A 9,554-nucleotide genomic window follows, 5' to 3' on the forward strand; every position below is an offset into this window, starting at 1 on the left:
TAAGTGTCGTTCAGAGGACTCCAAAAATTAGCCACCTATTCTTCGTAGATGATTCATTCTTTTTTGTTCAAGGCAAGGAAAAGAGTGTGCATAACTTAAGCAAGGTTCTTGACATATACTATAAGGCCTCAGGATAGATTATTAACCAAGACAAGTCAGTGCTTCTTTCCAGCCCAAATTTGGACGATAATACTACCATGAAATTCAGTGAGCTGCTTGGTATCAAAAGAAGCAGCAAGTTTGGGATTTATCTAGGCATTCCGGCTGATTTACTTTTGGGACTTCAAAACAACAGATTTTTGGTACCCTTATTGACAGGGTTAAAGAAAGACTGAATGCTTGAAATTCACTGTTTCTTCCTCATGCTGGAAGATTAACTCTAATCAAGTTTGTCCTCTCTATCTTGGGCACTTATGTTCTCTTAGTTTTCAAATGTCCTGTTAACATTCTAAAGAGAATCAATAGCATTGTGGCTAAATTCTGGTGGTTGGGAAACAAAGCAGGAAAAGGGGTTTATTGGAGAAAATGGTCCCTTTTAACCCAAGAAAAACGGAGAGGGGGGCTAGGTATATTGGATGCTCGTTTTTTCATCCATGCCCTCCTAGCAAAGCAGGGATGGCGCATCATCAATGATACAGGGTCACTAATTAGCAAAGTTTTTGGATCCAAATATGGCATTAGCAAGGAAACTTTGTTTGAAGAGTCATGGGATAAAAGGAAACTGGTTTTTGGGGTTGGAATGGTATTAAATGGGGTTTACAAATTCTCAAAAATGGGTGTGCTTGTTCTATAGGTGATGAGTACTATGCAAAAATTCACCATCCTTGGGTTAATGCCATGACACCAGAATGGAAGAATTAAGAAGCTCACACAACTGAGACTGTTGCCAGCCTGAGAAAAGATAATGGGGAATGGGATTTGATCAAGTGTAGTATGTGGTTCTCTGAGGATACTATTGAAAAAATTAAATAGACAATTCCAATGGAAGCAAGCAGCGAGGATCAGGTCATTTGGAAAGCAAATAACAGTGGTATTTATACAGTTAATAGTAGATACAAATTTGTTTTTGATGCAAAATACAGAAATAACATAATCTCACCTTCGAGGGGCTCAAACATCTCCAAATGGAAAAGGTTTTGGAAGTGTTCTGGAACCTTGAAGCAAAAAACAGTTGTTTGGAAAATCTTGAATGGAGCACTGCCTGTTGGGAGTGAAAGAAGAAAACGAGGTTTGGGTGATAAACATCATTGCCTCTCTGCTGGGATGATGTTAAACAACAAAATTATCACCTTGAGACTCTTGAACACTTATTTAGGGGCTGTATTTTTGCTAGCCATATTTGGAAAGGGTGCAATCTTGGATTTAATGTGGCCTCTCAAAGTAACATTCCAATTGCTGAATGGATTAGCAACTAGAAAAGGGTCCTTGGTGAGAAAGATAACGTTTTAAAAGGAAGCTATCATGTTTTTATTGCAGGTTGTGCATATGGGAAGCTAGAAATGCTGCGGTTTTCAGAACCTCACATTTGAATCCGTGGGGAACAATTAAAAAAATGGAACACATGGTTGCTTTAGCTCTTAGGAAGCTAAGCTTGAAGAATGTGAACTTTGATCAAGAACAAGATCAACCTCCGGGTTTTGGTACCATTTACAAGGAAGGTGAGCAAGAACATGATAGCCACTCTTTGATTTTTGTCACAGGTGATTGCGACACTACAAGGCCGGTAGTGCAGAAAGAGAAATACAAAGGTGGACAGAAAAGCTAGGCTTGGCGATTAAAGACCGCAGATCAAAGCTTAGTGTAGGGTGAAGAATTTGTTTCCTAGAAGGAAGGACCTATAAACATACTATGTGCTAATTACAAAGGGATGCAAGCTGCACTAGACAATCACAATTGGCATCTGCGGATTTGCTGTCAAGATACACGAGTCGCTCTTTGGCTGCAGGGAAGGAACACAGGTTTACAGGAAGGAAGGAAGTGGTTACAAAAGATCAATAGCTTAATGCCTTATTTCCCTTGTTTAACTATAAGTAACTCTAATGTTGGGGACTGATTCCCTTTGTACTAGCTGTTAGAAAAAGATAAAAAAAAAAAAAAAAAAAAAAAAAAAAAAAAAAAAAAATCTCATTAAATCTTCAAATTGGAAAATGATCTTTCAAGGATTCACAAGTGTTAAAAGTTAGATTTTTTTTTTAACATTGAAGTTCATATTTCCAACTCCCTCTTACTTTCTCAAAATCTCAAGATTAATTTAAATTGATTAAATTAATAGTGAGAAATTGCCTTATTTATTTTGTTGCACCAAGTTAAACCAATTTAATTAAACAATGGTTCTTGGAAATTAATTTGGTTAAATGCAGTTGAATGAATTTTATTTAAGTTAGACTTGTTTAAATTTCAATTTTTTGCTCATTAAAATTAGTTCTAAAATTAATTTAGAATTAATAAACACGCGAAATTTGGGATTGAAATCTCGAGGCTATGGCGCACAAATCGAGACAAAGCCACCCTTGGCTAGCCGGGCTGCATAGCAGCCCGCATGTGGTTTCCAAAGGGGCAGGTTGATGGTTGTGTGCAGCCATGTGCGTGTCAAGCGCACCCAGCCATAGCAGCAATGCAGCAGCAGCACCAGCCAAGCAGCTGCGTGCTGCGGTTGTGCTGCGTGCGTGCGTAGCGCAGCACATGGCTGCTATGGTACGACAGTGAGTGCGGTGGGGTGTGCGAGCGTTTTGGTGTGTAGCTTGGTGCTTAGTGTGTAGGTGATTATTTGTCATTTTTTTATTTTAATTAATCTTGTTTATTTAAATTAATATTTTAGAGGCTAGGCCTCGCTTTTGAGCATCGTTGGCAAAATTTAATTTTGGCAAATTTTGGGTTCTATAGGCTTAATTAATTGGATTAATTAAGATGGTTGCGGAGTTTAGTGGGAGCTTCATTTAATAATTACGTCAATTACATAATCGGTTAAACACCTTTGACTAGTTTTAATTAGGCGTGTTAATCGGATTAACCACCTAGATTAGTTACTAGTACGCGCGTTTGTTTAATGCATAATAACTTGTTTACGTTGTAAAATGCACGGGCCATTCACATATAGTGAATAGATGAATGGAATGTTAATTCTCTCACAAGTTTTATGAAATGGCAACTAGTGGGACCCGATTAGGCTAGATAATACGGACTACATGCCATGATGTATTTTTGTAAATCTAAATACGGTCTACGTACCGTTGAGTATTTTTATACCTTAATATTTAGATTTATCACCGATTCAAACACCTTGACAGTGGGTTCAATATCCCAAAATAATGAGAGCACGGAGCACCACAATGAAGCCACCAAGCACAGACTTCCTTCATATTGAATCTTGAATTTTCCTTGCTTACCACCTCAATTACCTTACCCCTATAACTCAAAATTCAAAGAAATCGAGCATACTCTCACAATCAAACTTGAAACTCCTTCACACCATGCTCATGCTCGCTTTAGGAATCCAATTCCCAAGAAAACAACATAAAAATCCAAACACACAAACAAGTGAAAGAATGAAAAGAAATTAAAAGAAAAGAAAAATAAGAAAGATAAAAATCAAAAGAAAAAGATAGAAAGTCAGGTTGCCTCCCGAGAAGTGCTTGTTTAAGGTCCTAAGCTCGACTCTTCCTCCAAATCACAAAGTGTCAAGGAGAAACACCTTGTCCAAAGTGGTAGAGAGGGAAAAATCATTGCCAAGCTTTGGCAAAATCAAATTACGAGACACATCGTCTCAAACCATAGAAACCAAGACAAAATCATTATTCTTCCATTTCTCTGTCTCTTTCTTTGAAAAATCTTTCTTTTTATTGTTTTATTCTTCTTTTGAGTTGGCATCTTTACACTACCACACTTGGTTAAACAAGCTCATCATCCGTTAATGAAGATGCAAACCATGAGGGAATTTCAATCACATCCTCATCCTTTATCATTAAAGGCTCTTTGACATCTTCACTAACTACATTGTTCTTAACACTCATAGAAACATCATCACAAGCTTCAAAAACATCGTCAGTAAGAGACAAACACATGCAAACATCATCATTAGAAGAAAACGAATTGATGCACATAACCCCTTGCACATAAGATAAAGACTCTCACATTAACTTGAGCTTAAAAATTGCCTTACCATTACCAACACACAAAGTTATCATGCCACTGCACCTTTCACAGCTATCAAAGTCCCCGAAGTATCATTAGAAGAAAACACATGCAAGCATCATCATTAGAAGAAAACGAATTGATGCACATAACTCATTGCACATAAGATAAAGACTCTCGCATAAACTTGAGCTTAAAAATTCCCTTACCATTACCAACACACAAAGTTATCATGCCACTGCACCTTTCACAGCTATCAAAGCCCCCGAAGTAGCTAAGAATGGTCTTCCAAGGATGATAGGAATATTGTCATCTTCCGTAATCTCAAGCACAATGAAGTCCACGGGAATTGTGAACTCACCTATCTTGAGGGGAACATCCTCAATTCTACCCTTAGGAAACTGATAGAGTTGTAAAAGTATATTATTTATATATATTAAACTCTTTATTTAATATTGACATTTGACAGTTTAAGAGTATTTTACGCAATTTTCTTTCCCAGACACAAGATACTACTATTGTCATTTATTTGTTTGTAGGAAGTTAGATTATGACATTAAAATGCATTTTACCAAGCTCGAAATAAGAAACAAAGCTTACGAGACTAAGTGAAGTAAGCCCAATGTTAGATTGCAACTAGCCACGTGGGCCTTGAAATATAACAACGTGCCACATAGCCAACACAAAAGAAAAAGGAGTAGCTAAGAGTTCATCTCAATGAGCTTGTGGGTATAAAAAAATCAGAGTAGAGAAGAAAAAGATGAAATCAGATAATGATTGGAGCCAGATACTCGGAGCTAGTGAGATGAAACAAGGCTAGTTTCTTATCTTTCTAAGGGGAGTTCTTGGGAGTTACCAGATCCGTATTTTTGGGGATTTTTCTAGGCTAGGTTTCACCAATAAATGGAGGAAATATATCTAAAATTTTTGGGGATATCTGGCAACGAATAGAGAGAAGCGAGAGACAAAGAAACAAATAGAGAACCCTGAGCATAAGGGCACGAACAGGAGGCAGCTCGGTTCAGTTTTCTTACTAGAAGATTGGGTACTATAAATTTCTATATATATTTTCTTGTTATTGAAATGTCAGTTTCTCGTTCACTTTTGGTTAGTTTGCTAGTTTAGATGATTTGCTTTGATAATTAAAGAGAAAAAGTTAGTGCTTTGAATTCCTTTTATTAATTCTTTGCTACGTTAGTTTAGAAGTTGGTAGTGGAATTTGGCTAATTAATTTAATTTGTCTAGCTATAATATGTCATTAATTTTTGCTTTGATCATTAGTCATAATACGAATTGTTTAATTTCTACTTTTGTTATTCAATTTTCGTATCTTAGTATGTCAGGCTAGATAAAACAAGGGTAGGGAGATATATTATGCATTGGACTATTGAATTGTGAGAATTATTATGCTGTAATTTTTGGGTATTATGTTTATATGCTTAATTGGTTTGATAATCCGCTTGAATATTACAAATTAGTTGATTATATTTGGGACAAGCCATCTTTATTGTAATTTGCTAGTTTAATTTGCCGACTAGAGTATTAACTTGTGATCCGTAATTGTCCTAGTTAATACCATTAGTAGTGATTAGGTGTTTGATTGGTGACTAAAACTTGTCGTAAAACCTAAGATTATCAACCCTTGGAGTTGCACAAGTCCGAGCTCGTGAGATTTGTGGCTCAAGTTAACTAGTTCCTTGTTATTGATGTGGCTAATTATTAATCGAGTCTAGAGAGCTTGTTTAAGATTATTAGTTAGTTAGACAATTTTGCGAGAGCTTGTTTGGTGTATTTGCAATTAAGCGAAGTTTCGAATGCTTGTTTGTGTTCATTGGGTAACATTAAGATATAAACGTAATTCGTATGATTCGATGAGCAATAATTGATACTCTAATGTTATAATACATCTCCCGATTTATTTCATTATTCTTGATTTTATCGTATTCCAATTTTTACTAATTCATTTCTCCGTACTTTATTTGTTATCTAGTTAGTAGCTTAATTGTTAGATCATATCATTATTTCTTTAAAATAGGGGTTTCTAACTTACACAAGTAATAATTTGATAATCCAATTCTCTGTGAGATCGACCCTAGCTTACCCTACTACATTTTAGGAGGTTTTAGTTAGGTTTGTTTTTGGTAGACATGCAACAGTCGTGCCAGAAACTTAATAGAACGGTCGGCCAATTGTAGGGTCATGTTAGTAGGAAGAAGCTCACCTAGCTTAAGCTTCTTAAGGCATTATGCTCACACTAGCACCAAGATCACAAAGAGCATTTTAGAACATATTTCCCCTAATCTTGCTAGGGATTGAAAAATTCCCCAGGTTTTCCATCTTAGGGGGGTCATTATGGATAAGATTGAGCACTATAACACTCCCCAAATTTCACCAAATCTACCTCATTGCACTCTCTTTTGCCACTCAAGATTTCCTTAAGAAAATTAAAATACCTTGGCATTTGAGTTAAAGCCTTGGTGAAAGGGATGGATAGATGAACTTCCTTAAGCATATCAAGAAATCTCCCAAATTTCTCATCAATCTTGTTTCTCAAGAACTTTTGGGGATATAGAAGTTTGGGTTTAATCACATCCTCATGCTATTTTTCTTCACTTCTAACTTTCTCTTTGGCATCTTGACTCTTCTTCTTTGACACATCAACCTCCTTCTCTTCACAAGAATCATTCACCTTCTCTCCCTCCTCACTCTTCCTAGAAACACTCTCTTCTAGCACTTTCCCACTCCTAGTGGTGATAGAATAGACCGGTTTCTTAGGATCAATTCCTTGAGAAGGTAAAGAAGAAGGAGTAGCACAATCTTTCAAAGTGTTAGCTAGTTGAGTGATTTGTGTTTCAAGCATCTCATTGTGTGTCATCATTTCATTGAACTTTTTATCACTCACCGCCATGTAGGTGTTTAAAATCTTAGTTTGGTTCTCAATGATTTCTTCCAAATTAGTCCTAGAAGATGAAGGTGGAGCATAGAAATTATCACCATTGCCTTGAGTCCTTGGAGCAAATCCGGGTGGAGGTCCCCTTTGATTGTTGCTTTGAAAATTGCCCCAATTTTGGTTACTCCAATTACCCCGGCCTTGATTTTGGCCTTGTTTTGGTAATGGTTACCATAGCCTTGGTTTTGGCCTTGATTTCCATACCCTTGACTGTGGTTTTGATTATTATAACCTTGGTTGCTATAGTTGCCTCAAAAATTTTGGTTTCCATGGTTTCTATAACCTCCACTTTGGTTATAATTATCAAAATTCTCTTGTTGGTGAGAATTCCTATTCCCAAAATTCCTTTGTCCATCAAATTTTTGTCTATTGTAGTTTGAAACAAAGTTCACTTGTTCACATTCATTATTATCAATATCATCACCATTATCAAAAGCACTTGGACAATTAGAAGCATCATGGTCATACGACCCACACACATTACAAAACAAACATCCATTTGGCATATTGTTTGAAGTAGAAGGAAGAGATGGGTTAGAAGATGTATCTCTCCCCTTATTTTAGGAGGAAAGAATTGGTGCTTGTGAAAAAGCATACTCAAGCTTAGCTTTGATTGAAGTCATCTCCTTTCCCAAACTTGAAACTTGTGAGGACAAATTGTTGATGGCATTAAGATGATCGATTGAATACATCGTTGAACCACTCTTGCTCGTTGGCTCTCTCTTACCTTCTTTCCAATCCATGTAGTGTCTCACTACATCCTCGATAATGTCCACCAGTTCTTCTTCTATCTTGTTCATGATGGGTCCTCCGGTCCCGGCATCAAGGCAAGACTTCCCTTGAGGGCATACCCTCCATAGAAAATTTGGATGATTTGATAGGTGGAAAACCCATGATGAGGGCACTCTCTTTGGTACTCCTTAAACCTTTCCCATGCCTCATATAAGCTCTCATTCCCCTTTTGCTTGAAGCTTTGGATGAGTGTCCTTCCCTCGGCCGTTTTCTTTGGTGGATAGAAATGGGAGAGAAACTCCTTAGTCACTTCATCCCATGTCCTCAAAGAGTTTGGTTTCACCTTCTTGTCCAACCACTTTAGAGCACGTTCAATTAGAGAGAAAGGGAATAGTTTAAGTCGAATGAACTCTAGAGTAACCCCATTCACTTTAATGGTGTTGCAATACTTTTTAAATTCCATGAGGTGATTGAGTGGGATCTCATTTTTAGCTCCACAAAATTGACGCCTCTCAATCAACGTGATCATTGCCGGCCTAATCTCAAAATCGTTCACCGGAGTTGTAGGGGGAGCAATTCTGCTTTTAGACCTATAAGTGCCCGGAGTTCCTAACTCCTTCAATGCTACTCTTGGATCAGCACCTATATTTTCTCATTCTTCTTCTTCTTGATGTTCTTCTATAATTGGAGGGCTTAAGCTTAAGGATCGATTGGCAACCCTTAACCTTGTGATGGTTCTCTAAATTTCTAGATTAAATGGCACTAGAATCCATCTTCGCGCCCTATGCATACAATCTCAAATGAAAAAATTAGTAGCTCGGCTACAAGTGTAGCCTAAAAGAGAAAAATCATTTTGTATTTTTGAAATAAAATGGAATAGACTCAACAACTATAGCAAACAACCACTCCATTCCCCGGCAATGGCGCCATTTGATGGGTGACCAAAGCATGTCGTTATGTGCTCAAATCTCATCAACAATATTTATAATCTCAACAACACGTAGACTAAGTATAGGGGAAGTCGAGGTTGATCCACAAGGAATGGTTTGTCAATTGCTAAAGACTTATGCTAAGCTGTTTTGAAAAGGTATGAAAAGGATTAGTGTAGTCTAAACTCAACAATTAAACAAGGATAGAAATCAATATCAAAAGTACTAGAGATTTAGGATCCACATGCATTCATGATAGTCACACTAATTGGATAGGAAGTTGATCAATCAAACATTGCAAGGGAAAATTGCAATTGCAATCAAGAGAACTCAAAGAGTTACTTCCTAGAGGTCAAACTAGTGGTCTCTACAAATGACTAACTAGGAACATCACAAATCAAGCTCAATCGATAAATGTAATCTCTAAATTAATGGTTCGTGTCAATGAAGAATTACAATGCAATCTAGCATGACAATCAAGGTTAGCTACTCCTCAACTAATCACACACATGCACAATTTCCACCAACCAATTTAATCACAATATCAAATTGTAGGGAATATTTCAAGCATTATGATCCCAAACTTGAACCCCACTATGATCATACACTTAAGTATGGTGGTGTTCAAAAGGGAAGAAAGCTAGAGCAAAAGAGTCGCCAACAAGTTTTAGGAACTTGTAAACCCAAAACGATCCAGGAGATCGTCAACTCCATAAGGTCAGGAACCAAATAGGGTTCGGGGATGAGGGTACGAATCCAATCTACAAAAGAAAGGATCCGCCCTATAAAATAGGCCTCTACTTTGTTCTGCT

General features: G+C 37.1%; 1 pseudogene; it reads left to right on the plus strand.

Annotated features, from left to right (window-relative positions):
- Window positions 1-7,968: 7,968 nt before the first annotated feature.
- On the plus strand, window positions 7,969-8,066 carry LOC145596287 (small nucleolar RNA R71; annotated as a pseudogene).
- Window positions 8,067-9,554: the final 1,488 nt, after the last annotated feature.

Source organism: Chenopodium album, chromosome 19 (genome assembly GCF_948465745.1).
Source record: "Chenopodium album chromosome 19, dcCheAlbu1.1, whole genome shotgun sequence".
In the NCBI taxonomy this organism is placed as follows: Eukaryota; Viridiplantae; Streptophyta; class Magnoliopsida; order Caryophyllales; family Amaranthaceae; genus Chenopodium; species Chenopodium album.